We start from the raw sequence: 17,545 nt of genomic DNA, 5'->3' as shown, positions 1-17,545 counted from the left end.
TTATTCTGCGAGAAACTAGCATTTAAAAGGGGGACTCTATGGAGCTTCCCATCTAACGTGTTTTTAAGTAACGGCTGCTAAAATGCCAAGTCTAATTGCAAAAAGGTACAGGTGCTCGCAAATTGATTCCGACAAGAAAGTGATTTGTTTTTCCATAAGAAATAGGAATATATTATTTAGCTGAAGGAAACCTAATTATTAAAGGAAAATGAATACAAAAAATCAATACACACATATGCATATATACATACATACATATTTATGTATTATATATATATATATATATATATATAATATAAAGCTGAATGTGTGTGTGTGTGAGTGTGTGTGTGTCTGGTCACGAATAGGCTCCTATATGGTTTACTATTTTAAAAAACTGATCACATATAATGATAGAAGATGTGTCGAGAGACAGGAATGGGTATGTTTTATCTGGCAGAACGGTGGTTCATTAAAATTGTGGGGCCTGCGTTCGCCCCTGGTCCACAAAGTATAGAAATAAAAAATTTAAAAAAAAAACCGTTTATAAGTGTTTTTGATATAGATACTTTGATAAGTATGTTTTAACTTAAATAGGGATGATATAATAAAATTGTGGGTCTGTGTTCACGCCTGGCCTCCATACAATGGAAATAGGCACAAACTTTAATAAAGACTTTTCAGATCTATCTGCGTAAGTATACTTTGATAAATATGTTTTAGTTTGAAGAAATATAGTATAATAAAATTGTGGGATGTTCGTTCGCATCTGACCTCCATAGAATGGAAATATGTCACAAAGTTTAACAAGGTTTTTTAATATAGATCCACAGAATATCGTGATAAGTGTTTCAGTGTGAACAGGTATGGTATAATAAATTATGAGGTGTATCTATTTTATTTTTACTTTCATCATATTTTGCTTTGGTTTTGATACCCCCAAATTCGAAGCTATCTCTTTACAACCTTTCTTTTCATAACCTATCATACTTTCATGAATCAGAGTCCATTTTCTGTAGGCTGTTTTTGAACCCAGTCAACGACGGGTACTTTTGCTAGTATATATATACATATATATATGTACGTACACATATATATTATATACATGCATATACATGTATATATATATATATTTATGTGTGTGATGTGTGTTACATGCGTTTATATAAAAGATATGCATTTATAAGAAATATCACTTAAATTATCGTCCAAATTGTTTCAACAAACAAGCTCAATATAGTTATTTGGCCTTAGGGACAAGATCAAAGTGTAGTATCTGTTCTTCAGATGCTTCACTTCAATTTCTTGTTCTCTGCCAGTAGAGGAGAAGTCCTTCACGACTGAGACAATTTTTATTTTTGTTCCTTTTCTCCACGCTAAAAAACGACCCTGGTGTCTAACTCTGTCCCGTGGGGAGGCATTGTAAATAAAGTTAGTTATCTAGCTTGAGACCTTATATAATAGTTGGATTCATTATGTAATAAAATACACGCATGCTACGATAAATAAAAAATATAGGAAGGCACCGAAACAAAAATAGATAAATAAAAAGAAAACATGACTTTGGACAACGAATTACTTTCTTCGGTCATTGGGATGCAACCTACTAATTATGTCAGCCCCTTTTAAGAAACTCGTTTCTTATCGTTGGTCACTTTCAGTTGAATTAAAGTCGGTCAATTTAGCTCATGCGCAGATCATCATATAATGATTAGATCACTCTGACAGACTTTAAAAAGCGTTTACAAATAAATGTTTAAATTCAACGCATTTTTTTGCGGTTAATTGTTGTCAAATGGATTAGGTCCTTGCTAATGAAGTCAGGGATGGCTTCTGTCGCCGTGCTCAAATCCTTCGACTGGTGTTAATCCTAACATCCTGCACTGATGATTCCCGAAAGGATAAAACACATAGAAGTAACAAGTGAAACAGAGAATTAAAGAATGTTAGGGAGATAATTGGGGGGATTTTATTGAAAGCAGACGAGTGTCGTACATTGTTATTTTTGCGTATGTTATGTTTATAGGGGCACAAAAATAAAACTGAAATTAAACAAAGAACAATTGAATTTATTGGAAGCCTGAAAAATTATGGATTGCAATAGAAACATTCGAGCAAGAAAAATAAGATGGTTAAGCTTAAACATGGAAAAGTAAAGTTCTAATTGTTAAAATTGGAAAAGAAAAATCAAAATAGTCTAGTAAAAATATTGATGAATTTATAACTTAAAATATTGCAGCATTAAACTTTTTTCTTAACATTTTTATTTATAACATATAATTAATTCTTAATGCTACAATATTTTAAATTATAAATGTATTAATGTTTTTTACTAGAATATCTTGTCCTTTTCTTTTTCAGTTTTAACAATTAGTCCTGTTTTATTTTTTTATTACCGTTTTATCTGTTTGGTTACATATGTTTCAGATGTTGGACCATGTTTACGATCTAACAGCCTCGTCAGACCTTACATAAGTGGTTGTTAGTATTAGGAAGAAGTGTTAGATCGTAAACATGGTCCAACATCTGAAACATATGTAACCAAACAGATAAAACGGTAATAAAAAAATAAAACACATATTTGCTCTGCAGTAGTATTGAGCACTCTCCTCGTTTTTTTACTAATTACCAGCTTTACCATACATATATATATATATATGTATGTATGTCATCAGAAAGTAAATTTTTAACAACGAAAATCTTGTTCTTTCTTCTTTTAATTCTTTAATGATCTTAATTATTCCATAGTGGCCAATATATTTCTCTAATATTACCTACATATATGCTTACCCTTTCGATTTACCCTTATATATTGTATCTACATTTAATTACTATGGTCCACGTTATTCAGTTATTGAATAGCAGGTGTTATATCAGGGACAAAAAATATGGGAACGCAGCATTCACATAATAGAGGATGATGACAATACTGAGGAAGAGACATTTACATTTCTGTATACATCAGGACGAAAACTGTGACATTAATTCTTGGGGAGTTCATATTTTAACAAGAGATGAGAGAGATGCGACATGCACAGTTCTTTTTTTAACATTGGGAGGGGGAGGTACATTATGATGATGATGGGGAGGATAGACAGTTACCACTTCGAAAGGAGTTACACAAAGTTCAGTTACAGGATAACAGACAAAAATCAAATTACCTTTCATTTTTTCAAAGACGACAAACGAAAACAAAGTTTACAAATGATTATCTTTTATTCTCCATCCGAATGAGATGACCAGGGACTCAAATACCTTTTTGATTCTACACTGTCTTGTCTTCCCTTCTGGTCGCTTCCAACAGGGTTTCAGCTAACTCTCCTATTCCCGACTCGACCCTGACTGATCGGTCTCTACCGCTTTCTCCCCCTCTCTCTCTGTCTATCTCTGACTCCCCGACTCACTGACTAACTTCGAACCCTCTCTGAATATATTATAAATTGTTTTTCTTTCATATATAGATAAAGAAAAAAAATTCAATTCGGTGCATCTGTTCGAAAGTTTTATTGATATATATATACATTTACACACACATAAATAAATGAATAAATAAACATTTAGAATTTTATTAATAGCATAGAATAGATATAGATTATCTTTCTTTATGACGTCAAAAGCCTTACGATGCGATTCCCTCACGTGGATTCACAAACACATACCTAACACATTTTTGGCAAACAAAGATAATTCCTAAATGTACATTATCCGATATCTAACCTATTTGTTTATAGTTATTTCTAACTTGCATTGTTCATTCACCTAACTCTGACTAAAATTAATATATTTAGTTATTTCCAAGAACAATGACAACCGCCCTACATTTCTGGGATTCCAATATGTATTCACTTTTAACTTTTGTTACTGGGTTCAATTCTAACATTTTCCTTTTAGAAAATATCATTTTCAAACTTATCTACGTTGTTCCTTTAATTACTGGGATTTGTCTACTGCCATGTAACACTATTGCTACACTCTCATTTCATTTTTAAATGTCATTTTCTATATTTGCAATTTTGTAAAATTCTGGCCATTCTCCTCTTCTGTTCAGAAGTATTTCGCTTCGAAATGTCATCGCCTAAACAGTTCTTATTTCTTAAATTTTCCCTTAACTTTTCTTTATTGTTCTGATAATATATAATGAAGTTATATATAACTTTAATTCCTCATCTTTCATTAAATATTATAGTTAATATATATATATATATATATATATATATATATATATATATATATATATATGACCGCTGCAGCATTGTCTACCCATATTTCGACATGTAGTTGTTAAAATTTCAGCCGTTAAAGTTTGTCCTTTGTTTTAATATTTATATATATATATATATATATATATATATATATATATATATATATATATATATATATACATACATGCACGTCTTTTTACTAATAACTGAATTGCCGTAGCAAGATTTAAAATCTAGACACCAGTCGTGGCCATATGGTGCTCTATTTTCTAAGCAAGCGAAACTCTTACCGGAATCGGCGTAATTATATAACATGCAACTGAATTTATTCATTTATATACATTTCTTTATAATACTAAACATCTAAAACAGTCAATTATTTTTACGGATTAGCATGACGTGTCAAAATGCAAAAGAAAAAAAGCAATCAAAGCCATATTTACATATTTCGCAACTCTAAAAACAGACAAAAATGAGTTTTCAAATGACATGATATTTGTTAAATTGGCATTTCTTCTTTCCACTGTCCGACATCTTTTTTTCTTTAGTCTATTGTGTTTGTAATGAATATGATATCTTGGGTCTTATATTAGCTTCATTTAATTTCTCTTAAGCCATTTGAATACCCAGCAAGAAACGTAGCTTTTATTGTAATGCTAGAGTCATACAACATCTTCCAGTTCTTCTCCCAATACTTAACAATACTAACCTAATTATTTTTCCTTATTATAATAAGCGTTTACACACTTTGCTACAAACTAACTTACAACCAATCTTTCGATATACAATCTAGCGAGCTTCGACCAAGATAATTTAATGAAAATGAAGACAGCATATAGACGAGAGGCAAAAGTTACCCCAAGGCTCGTTTAATAATTTATAAAAGTAATATTATATGTAGCTAATATAGTTTGCTTGAAGCATTGTTCAGTGTCTATAGATAAAGTTAATAAAGAGAAGGAAGTACAATGCAGAGCTGCAACGGGTATACACAAACTGAAGTGAATTAAAATATACAACCGTGGAATAAATGAGGGAAATACGAATTATTAATACAATATATATATACATATAAATATATGTATGCGTGCGTATATATATATATATATATATATATATATATATATATATATTTATATTTATATATATGCATGTGTGCGTGTACGTATGTATATATATATATATATATATATATATATATATATATATATATATATATATATATATATATATATATAGCGCAACGGTTAGAAACTCCGACTGTTTTTTTAGAGGATCGGCTTTGGACCTTGCCGCATTAATGAGCTGTGAAACAGCGAAACACTACTGGATGTTGATGACTTAGGTTGAGCATATTGGAAGTGATATACACATTACCATTAGCGTATGAAGCGATGCACTTTGTGTAAAAAAATTGAGCTTAGGAATTTGGACAATGTCAATACAGTGTTAATTCACTGTCCGCATAGCAGCAGCCATATAGCGAAACGGTTTCGATACTGGCTTGAGGTAGTAGCTTATCTAGCCGCACTGATGAGCTGCGAAGCAGTACTGTATGTGAATGACTCTCTCTCTCCCTCTCCCTGTCTCTCTCTCTCTCTCTCTATATATATATATATGTGTGTGTGTGTGTGTGTGTGTGTGTGTGTGTGCGTATATATAAGTGTGCATAAGTGTTTGCAAGCGCACTTATTACACAATTAAATTTTTTGTGCAAAATCACCGAATTTAAGCAACGATAAGCCTAGTCAGTGCCAGACGGGTAACCATTTGAGAAAGCTAAACGATGTATTTGCCCTTCGCTCATCTGATTATTTTCAATCGTCCTGAGTTCATATATATATATATATATATATATATATATATATATATATATATATATATATATATATATATATATATATGTGTGTGTGTGTGTGTGCGTGTGTGTGTGTGTATGTGTGTGTGTATTTTGAACTGAAATTAAAACAGTGCCGACTCAGTAGAGGTGTAGTAAATAATTGTGCAATTCTTGCCAAAATAATTTTAGGCGCAAGCACACATCTATAGATATCCAGTTTTTAAAATTATATATGGTTCTTAGTTCTTTTTTGTGACCTGATGGAAGTTCTGTATAATATGATATCGGAAAACGTTTCGGATGTGTGTTAAACTTTAATTCAAACGTGTATGTGAACACAGTTTTTAATGGGAGTTATCTGACAGAAATTAAAATAGATTTGAAATTAAGGTAATTAAAAAAAGGGCTTTATATCCATTTTCTCTCTAAACAAACATTCGTCAACAAAAAATTCAAGATATTTCAACTATTTCAACTATTTGTACTTAATTTATGAGCGCTGATTCCAGAAATGCTGTAACTTTTTCTAACAAGTCTAGTTTTTCTGCTATGGTGTACTCGCCTCTGGAGATACAATAAAAACAGGTAAATTGGAGAAACAATATTTTTATGTAACTTTAAGACACATATTCATGTAATCACACCAAAATATTCACATTTAAAGCTTGAAGTTGTAAAAAATGCTAAGCATAGACACCATCCTCCATAAATTGACGTTTTACTGATTTTCTAAAATGGGGGACTCCGGCATCATCGCACTTGATAGAAGCGCTCTCCTTGCTCTTCGCTCACATCACCTAGATTTTCTGGAAAACGGGACAGATGGCTGTGCAAAAATGTAGTTTGAGGCTAATATTTGCGCCCACTTGATGGAGACTTATGAATAATGTTTCAACTAGTTCAATGCAGTTAGACTCCTTTATTTTTCCCCAAGAAAATACTACTACATCCGTAAACGCCGCCCAAGCACTCAATACTGCAAAATTCAAACAATTAAAGAAATTTGCGTTATTCATTAAATTTCAAATTTGGAGTCTATCAAAAATTCCAGTTTTTAATTTCTATATAGTAAGGCCTGGAAATTTCATGCAAATATTTTTGAAACAGTTGCCGTCTTCTCCAAGAACCTTCACAAGCGGTTTCATGATGCCGCACTTTTTTGTGAAGAGAAGGACACACAATTTTGGAACGCTCCACCATAGGAGAAGCCGAAACATTGAGAGAGCCAGACATAAGTTTATTGGGTGCAGGTCAATTTTTTTGTGCTCTGTTCTGCTATCTCACAAACACGAGAAGCAAGGAAATTTTGTGTAGTCACCTTGTACCTCGAGGAGAAACCCAACCATTTTCAAATCGACACATATGACATATTCGTGCTGTCTGTATGAAATATTTTCAAGAACAAATTTGATTTAATCATATTTTTCTTTGAGTGTCGTTAAATGGTCTAGAGGAACTGATCTATGTAAGTTTCTATTGTGAAAAAGAACACATTTTAAATTTCTTTTCGAACTGTCTCTAAAAAAGCGCCAATGTTCGACATCAAGCTGCTGCAGCAGTCCGGCAACGTTGTTTCGATATACTATGTCGTTTTTCTGAGTTAAATATGCCAAGAATGATATATGGCGGTTTCTATAGAAGGTTATGAGAGTTCCAGACTGAAGCTGATTATTTTCTTTGAGTCTTGAAGCCGAAAGTTCAGAAAATGCTTCGGAAATGTTGAAATCTCTAGACATATCATTAAATTTTCCCAGAGAAAAATAACTGGCAGTGAAGAAGTGGAAAAAAACAGAGGTTTGGTCTTCTTCAGACGCAGGCAATTCTAATCTGGGCAAGCTTTTAAACACTGGAACAGGGATTTAATTGCAATGTGGAATTGGCCTAATTGCAGACTTGAGGTTGGGTGAACCAACAAATTCATGTTCTTCCTGTTGATTCCCTTCGTTTTGAATGCACGGAAATAGCAGTCTTCGAAATGTTTTTTGGCTTCAGGCCAGATCATTGGAATTCCAAAGCGGATGGATTCGCGCTCCTTTTTTTTGTCTACTGCCGAAGATGCTCAACACATTGCTTGTATACAGTAAGATATTCCCATGTCTTATCTTGATCACCCAGCATTACTTTGAAATAACAAGATAAGCACTGATCTCTTTCCTGTTGGATTGCAGCGTATATTCCCGCAAATATAGCAAAACACATTTGGATTGGTTAAACAACGTCGCCTAGAAAATGATGTACCCGTGATTAATTTTGGCTCCAAAAATCTGCAGCGAAAGTAAAACAATGCAACCTCTTTCCTATCGGACTTATAAATGAACTTCTAACATTAAAAGATTAAAACTTACTTTGACCCAGAAATCAACAAAACACATGTCACAATTGGTGGGCCTATTTACTACTCATGTAGTACTATCGCTCCCCAGAAGGGTTACTTGGTTGATGAACGTCTTGGGAATGCAACCAGCTCCACGGGGAATGAACGATATCCAACGATATCTAAACGATAGGCATATGCTGGAAACACAACGGAAACGGGTCGATCCGTCGTCGGCTATAACTGTTTGCTACGGGTCGCATTATGTGTGGTCATTGCAGGCATCTTCCCATCGTCGCTTGTTGCGTGTTCATTGCAGCTTCCTGTCGTCGACATTAATGGTATGCTGAAATAGAACCCTTGTATGAAAACAGCGACAAAATACATTTTATAAAAATATATATAATTCATTAAACAGTTAACAAGTTAGGAAACATATTTAGTCGACCCATCGCGTACAGCGAGCAAATCTCAACTGTCTTTACAACAATCAAATTATATTTCATTTCTCTCTTTCTTCATTGAAAGAGAGAGAAAGGAAGTCAATGAGAGAAATAGAGAAAGAAAGAGTGAGAGAATGAGAGAGAGAGAGAGAGAGAGAGAGAGAGAGAGAAGTATGCTTTTCACACAATGTTTTAGTTTTCAACTTCATATATGCGCGTGTAAATCTGACCTTTAAAAGTTTCATAACACCTGTCACTCAAACCCAACCGACATGATCTAACGTTCCCAAACCTAAAAAACACCTGCATGAAACGTTTATAACTGCATCACAAAGTCAGGCACAAGGTTAGAAGCTAGATATAGGGGTTATTAATGTAGCAGCCCCCAGCTCCCTTAAAAGGGGCTACGTCATTGTGCCACATCTCGTCCCTCCCTTTTTGTGACCTTTGCTCTGACTGGCAAATCTCATATCATCGGGTCATTGGCACAATGATTATTTTAAAATCTTTTTCTCTTCTCTCAATTATTCTCAAGTATTAATCACCTTTTTTTTAAGCATTAATTCTTTAGATCATTTTTTATTTTTAATAAAATATTATTTTATTTATTTTGAAAACCCTTTATCTTCCCCTGTTAAATTTTTTTCTCATTCAATTTTATGGACATTTTTCTCCCGAAACATTCAATCTTTTGATCATTTTTTTTTTAATATAATATTTGATCAATTTGTTGTATCTTCTTTTTCAAAAAACGTTAGTCGTTCGCTGTTTCGTTTTATAGTCATTTGATTTTTCATTGACTTTTTGTGAAGCTTTGCTTGTTTTGAATTTTTCAACATTTTTCTTTGTGCGCGCGCGAGTGTGTGTGTGTTGGTGACAATTTCTCTTTGCTCCTCTGTATATATATTTTCTTTCTTTTTATTTTTAAAATTCTTGGCCGTTTTCAAAAGTTTTTTGTTTTGTAGTCGGCTTCTACTAATAATGTTGGACAGGGGTGAATTCGGGAATTCTGTAAGTTGTGGGTTATCCAGATATTTTCTACGCGTTTGAGAGTTCTTGGATTTTTGTGTGAAGGAATTAGTTATTAAAAACTCATTCTTTTTCCGAAAGGAAAAGTCCTGTGAAAAGCCGGCAGTTTTTCTGAGGCTTTTACGATTCACAGGTACCTGTGGTGTGGATAGGTCGGGGCATACTTTAATTGCCTCTGATACAGGTTTTCTTTTTCGGACTGGAGATCGATGTTGACGGGGTGGATTCTCGTTTTGTTTTTTAGAAATTACTCTAACAGTGCTCGTCGATGCAGTGCATGGCGATAACTTGACTCTATCACTGGTATTATTAACAAGTGGTATGTTCATCCCTTTAACCGTTAGTTGGTTAGGGTGGAAGGTTATTTGGGCGTGGTTCCTTTGTAACCAATCTGCACCTAATATCAACTCCCGATCTAAGTCTGGGGTGATATAAAACCTAGATGAAGTTTGCACCTTCTTAATTTTAATAGGCAAATGGACCATGCTTTTCAGTGGCATCATTTGCCCGTTTGCGAGAGTAACTGTTAGGTTAGAATCCCTTAACTCTCCTTTATGCGTTTTTAACTCTTCAAAAACTGATGTTTTGAGGAGCGAGACTTCCGATCCAGTGTCGATCAATGCCTCTATCGGTCTACCTCTTATTTTAACTATACACTCCATTCCGGAGCTCTGGTTGGGGATTTTATTTCTTTGGGTCTCTTTATTTTCCCGAGTTTTCTTGACCGATTTATTCTTTTGGTGGGCCCGTTTAGGTCTGCTCTCACGGCTTTCCAGACATCCATGACCTCTGGTGTTTATTCTTCCCAGGGTTACTCCTTTCTTTGAGGGTTTGTCATGGTTGCATGTCCGTGTGTTTGACCTCTGTGGCGGTCGGTGGTGAGTGGGTTTCGAGTGTAACTTGACCTTGCTTTTTCCTGAAGTGAAGTTATTTAATCTATCTTCAGGTGCGCATTGCCAGTCTCGTTCTAGCCTATTATAGCTGGAACGCCCTCGCTGCAGTCTTGCTGAAGCACACCCACAAAACTTATATCTAACAGCGTTACAGCTACTGTAAGGTTCGGATTTGGGTACCCTAAATCTAATTGGAGCCCCCCTTGGTCCCTGATACCTGTTAAAGCTATTATTTAAGAAAGCCTGCTCCTTCTTGTGGCCACTTTGGAGTCGCTCATAAAGCATTTCGCTTTGTCTAGCAGCAGACAAGGCCTCCGATAATGTCGTCGGATTCGATCTGACCACATCCTCCTTGATAAAGGAGTTATTTAACGCATCTATGAAGAATTCAGCTAAGTGCACTTGCACAGCTGGACCTTCCCTCATCTCTGCGTCCCTATAGGCTAACTTAGCAATTTTATTCATCCTACTTGCTAAATCGGCGAGTACCTCACCTCGATCTTGCTTTATTCTTATTAAAGCCCGAGCAGCGTCGGCAGCATTTGTAAACTCGCCGTACTGGGCTGCTACTTGATCGAGCAGATCCTTACTGGTGCAGTTCGGATGATCATCGAGAAATTCTCCGATCATTTCCGATACTAGTCCGTCCGTAAAATCATACGCTAGGTTTACTAGCTCGGGGTCTGTAAGCTGGTAGATCCGCTCTTTCTTTTTCAGAGCTGCTAGCCATGGACCAAAGTCGGATGGTTTTCCAGTAAAGATTGGGATCTTCGATCCACCTGTGAGGACTCTGTTAAATGGGGCTTGGTTTGTGTTAGCAATTTTGTCTAAATGTATATTTTTAAATAGCCGACGTTTAAACAAAAAGCTCTATCCACAAAATAATTTTTACAAATTATTAAAACCAAAAAATTTGCAGAGTAACAAAAAGAGCAGAGAAAATAGTCACCTACCTTAGTTTTTCTTAAGAGTTCAGGTGTCTTTTTTTTTTCTCTGTAGATGCTGGGTTGAAGTGGCTGCTTTTGAGTTGAGTTCTTCGTTGTTGTGTTTCCGTGGACTTTGACTAATCTTGTGTTTCTTTTCTTTAGTTTTTGTGTCTGTGGATTTTTATTTGTCTAGTGGTTGATTTTTTTTCCTTGTGTCCGTGGATTTTCCCATAGGGTCGTGCTTGTTTCTATGCGAGAAACAATCCTGGATTAAGGGCAACAATGTAGTACTATCGCTCCCCAGAAGGGTTACTTGGTTGATGAACGTCTTGGGAATGCAACCAAAAGGGGCTACGTCATTGTGCCACACTCAGTGTCCACTTCTTACCAATTACATACCTCATTGTATAGCAAATCTGATTTTTACTTTAAAACTTGTGATGTTATAATCATTTAACATCCATCACAATAACAATGTAATTATGAAGCTAGAATTTATATAGAAACATACCTAATGTACTTTTTCGCAGGAGCCTACGCTTCTTAAAAATAACGACTCTGAAGACTAGTATATAATCAACAAGTATATTTATTTAAAGAGAAAAGTAAAAACAGGAAGAAAAAATGACGGGTATGAGAAAGTAAAAACAATAATAAGAAGTAATCTTAGGAAAATGAACGAGTTAAAGAAATCGAATAACTGAATAAGTTCGTAAAGAAATGGAACATGAAATTTTACGTTGCATGACAAAGTAAACAAACACATTGTCTAAAAGGATAAATAAATAAAACATACCGTTTATGCCGGGGATGGGGGAGGATAAAGAGCCGTTCTGTGTCGCCAGTTGTTGTAAAAAGGAAGTAAAAACTAAATGGAAGAAGAAATTAAAAAGAAGGTAACTTTTTAGTTAAGAGTAACGTAAAAGGAGATAATGAGTTCAAAAGAAAGGCGGCCGAACACTTAATATTTAAGTAAAAAAGGCATGAAACAGCAAATATCTGATAACTTGACCTAATGAGAAAAACATTTGTTATATAGGGGTTTCATTGAGAGAGTCTTATTATACGCACAGTCTTAGAGGAGTCTTATTATAAGTGATGCTTTTTCTTAGTGAGAGAGAGAGATGCTTAGAAAGAGTCCTAGAGAGATTTATTAAGAGGGATGTTGATGTACTCAGAGAGAGAGAGAGAGAGAGAGAGAGAGAGAGAGAGAGAGAGAGAGAGAGAGATTGTTCATGTTATAAGAGATTCTTATATATTAAAATGTTCATTCCTTAATTGTGTTGAATGGAAGAAGAAGAAAGCTCTTTGAGTGAGGACATAGTGTTCAGACAGTTCGGACATGATGATGTTGAGACGTGTATGTAAAGACATATAACACAAATATATAATACAATTGGACTTTACCTTTGTATAAGAATCATAAACACAAGACGAGCTTTACAAAACACATAATGGTTTATTTCGTCACACGGCCGTGTTTCCATCACCAAGAATTCCAAGTCTTACATTTTTTTCTTGAAGTGACGTCTCGCTTCTAGACGTCTGACTCTCTCTGAGTTTTTTCACTGACTGACTAACTCTAACTCAAGTTTTTCTCTATTCCTAGAACTTTCTATTTTCCGTGACGTCATACACATGTTAAAACGTGGGCCTTCTTTCACGTGTTATGGACATACGTGTCCAAAACTTTTCCTATTTCTACAAAAAGAATTTTAACCTATATTACATATGTTAAAAACATTATCTTATAAGCTGCATTCTTTCAATTTAAAATTTCATAACAAACTTGAGAGTTCACATTCTTTCCTTGAAATATTTATCTATATTCTAAACAAATGTTTGTTTTACATTTTTAAATTCTCACACGTAATCTATTTCTAAACCCAGATTACGAGGTTCGAATTTCGCCTATGCTGTTTCATTTTCATTTTAAACTAAATTCTCCATTTTTATACTTACATGAAAAGGGGACAGCCCTTATCATGTAACACATTAAATTAGTCTATATCAGCTTAAAAACATCAGGCACTAAAAATGTGTTGGCCAGTTTTATTATACGATCAGTATTATTATTTTATTAAACAGTTTTTATAATGTATTTTATAATGTATTTTATAATGTACTTTATAATGTATTTTATAATGTATTTTATAATGTATTTTATAATGTATTTTTATAATGTATTTTATAATATATTTTATAATGTACTTTATAATGTATTTTATAATGTATTTTATAATGTATTTTATAATGTACTTTATTTTAATTTAAATTTCTCTGTCCCGTACGAATAAATCAGTTGGTTTAATTTATCCAATTAAAGACTGATAATTCTGCCAACAATAATAATTGTGTGAGTATTGTTTCTATATAGCTTAACTATTTTAATGTAGATTAAGTATTTTCGATTAAAGTTGATTGGGGTTTAAGTATTTATTACATATTTAACATTATTTATTTAATGTTCACGTTATTCTTGATAATTTGTTTTAATATTATCCGTCGGATGTCAAAAAGGTATTACTATTACTAGAAAGTAATAGTAATACCTTTTTGACATCCGACGGAGCTTTCTACATCAATCTGTAAAATTTACTCTCCTCCTCCTCTTCTTACTACTCAACAACAACAACAACAACAACAACAACAACAACAACAACAACAACAACAACCACCACCACCACCACCACCACCACCACCTTTGACAAAAGAATGGGAAGAATGACTGGAAAAATACAACGAACAACAATAATGAAAACAGCTGAAATACTAAGGAAAACACTTTTATATGGAGACTAACACACATGAATCACAAGCGCAGACCAGACAAACTGCTACAAAGAAAAAACATGAAGCGCTACATGCAACCAAGAACATTCAAGCCGCATATCTATAAGCATGTATGTATATGTATATGTATAAATAGTAAGGTATCACCTTGGGGAAGCTTATTGCCACTCAAATTCCAGTGAAGAGCAATGACCGCTGCCAACGAGAAATCAATGGCAAGCAGCTGTTGCGATAATGCAAATTTATTTGCAAGTGTTATCGAAAGAGGAAGAGAGTACTGGAAATCTGGGGAGACTTGTTGTCACTCAGCTTCCAGGTAACACCACAGGCTTTTTTCAATGAGATCTTTGATGACCTGTGTGAAAGTTCCTTGTACTACTACTACTACTACTACTACTACTACTACTAATAATAATAAAAATAATAATAATAATAATAATAATAATATTCATTTTAGAATATTGAATATTCGTTACGGTCAATACAAATAAGGAGGAATGACTTTTTTCTTTAAAAAATGATTGTTATTCTCAGCTAAATAAGGCGAATGTATCTTTTCTTTATTTAAACTTATTGCAATTCAAGTTCCTTTGAAACAACAGATAACTATCTCTATCTACTATTATATAAAATAAACTTTGTGTGTGTGTGAGTGAAAAAGATAGATAGTTCCCTATGGACTCCTAAACAATTAGGTCAATTTTTGTGAAATTTCACAAGGTACTTGAAGTGCCTGACAATATTCTGAGATAGGTTTTTAAGTATCAAAAACCGAGAATCAGAAAAAAATCCGAAGAAATATGGACTTGGCAATTTGGACTAACATGAACGCATTTGAGAGGTTTTGTTACTGTACCAGCAAAATGGTCTGACATATAAAATAAACATTAGATTCTTTGATATGACAGGGGTGCGTTCGAAATGAATGTTGCTTTTTAGAGCACAAATAAACCATGGTACTTGACGTTCGCATTGTAAACGTTAATTCATGCCATTATATGAAATATTATAAAATCGGCAGATTCTCCACAATGCAATGTAAACTACAATGTGTTGTGGATTAGTCCACTGCGAAGAGGCATGTGAAGAGTAGGCAATTAACCGATTTGAATGTGAAAATAATCGATTTCACCGATTTCGATGACCATAAAATAGGGAAAGGTTAAACATCCGTTGATCCTCATTCGATCTTGAGCAACATAAGCTAGTATTTACTATTTTCTCCGCGTTCTTTAAATTAATAAAATCGATATCACCTTTTGAAATGTATTTTTATGAAATTGTATCGTTTTTGCCTAAAATGACGGCATAATTCGATTTTGAAATTTTGCATTTTAAAATGAGTAAAGTCGAGATCATGTTACTATATAGAATTAAGTCGTAATCATCATATTTGTTGCCTTGACGATATCATTTTTAAATGTGTGTAAAAACTAATAACGTAGTACAGACATTACATTGTCTGCGCTTGCTTTAATATAGTGTATTCGTCGATATGCAATGTGTAAAGTTTGTTGATTGAGGTTCACACATATTCATAATTAATTCTGCATGATTCTCTGTTATTTGCTTGAAATTAAAACTTTTATTACATTAAATATACAATATACAATATGGATACCTGCGCCTTAATTTGTCTAGAACACCTTTAAAATTGAATGCGATGATGGCTTCAAATACCTATGTAGATATGCTGAAGTAATAGAATGCGCTTCATTCTTTATAGAAAGTGTGAAAGTAGCCAGCCAAGAAGGAAAACAAAGGAAATATTTCCAAATCATACTTAAATACAATCCTTTTGTATGGCTTGGAATCGCCTACGTGGCGCGTAAAAAAAGGTTAAAATGTTATTACAGCAGAATTGAATGCAACAGACACTTTATAACTTTTTCTGCAAAAGACATCCTACGAACAAATAACTCTGTCCACTATGAAGCATATTCTCATACTCATGAGTTATAAAACTAGTCATACCTCTTTACTAGAAGACATATTTAACAAGATATATTTCATCCAATTATATTAATGTAGTTTAACTAATTTTCAGAATGTGAGAGACTAAATGATCATTTCCACAGCCAAACAACGTCGCAGCTAACAAATCGGAATTTCAAGACTCGAGTTTCGCCTTCATTTGGGCCCATCAGTTAGACATATTCGAATTCGGCATTCGAAACCCGAGCAAGCAAGAGGTTCGTGTTTTGCTACTTTTTCCTTTGAGGAGATGTATTTATATTGAAAATACATCGATCAAAGAAATTATTTTAAATATTTTATTCCTTGGTTCAAAGAATAAATTTCTATTTTGGAAAGTAGGTAATTCTTTTAAAAGGAAATTTGAATATATACTGTAATTTTATTTACTCCATCTAGTATATTGTGCAATTTTATTGGGCTGGGATTGTCTTATATGAATATTTTCTTCAAATAATATTTTTAAGACTTGAACCCACTAGATTCACTAACATATAATCTAATTCATTTTAATATATATATATATATATATATATATACATATATACATACATACACACACACACACACACACACACACACACATATATATATATATATATATATATATATATATATATATAAATAACAGCGCCGAATCGTAGAAATTTCCAGGTAGGTATCTGGGGGCGCATTAATTCACTGGGAGAGATGCACCCCCAGTTTTCGTTAAGACATGCATCTAGGAGAAGGCAACTCTGATGTAAAAAAATCTGCGGTCTACTGTATACTCTCTTCTGTAGCAATCATCTGAACCGACAAAGGTAAACAATAAGTGTGATTGGTTCTACACAAAGCCTTCACTACTATAAGCACATCATCTGCGTGGATTTCCGAAAAAAAATTGTTTGTGTGGCGGAACCTCATCAGTCAAAATCGACGGAACAGTATATATATATATATATATATATATATATATATATATATAGCCTTTGAGATTTGAAAAAAAATCTCTCGACCGGCAGTCGAGTGTGAGGGAAAATTTACTCGCCCCCAGGATCTATGTTTTTGTTTCAGTCAATAATAATAAATAATTTTACCACAATTCAAGAAATTACCGTATGTATAATCTAACAAGAAAATATTTGTTTAACTTTTGTAAATTAACCATTT

At 33.6% G+C, this 17,545-nt stretch overlaps 1 protein-coding gene across 4 annotated transcripts in view; it reads left to right on the top strand.

The window, feature by feature from the left end:
• LOC145247322 (uncharacterized) overlaps positions 1-17,545 on the top strand; it is a 213,978-nt gene that overhangs the window by 29,357 nt on the left and 167,076 nt on the right. The window lies entirely within an intron of this gene.

This window comes from Euprymna scolopes, chromosome 25 (genome assembly GCF_053919585.1).
Source record: "Euprymna scolopes isolate OS-2025 chromosome 25, ASM5391958v1, whole genome shotgun sequence".
Lineage (NCBI taxonomy): Eukaryota > Metazoa > Mollusca > Cephalopoda > Sepiida > Sepiolidae > Euprymna > Euprymna scolopes.
This window is presented reverse-complemented; position numbering and strand designations above follow the sequence as displayed.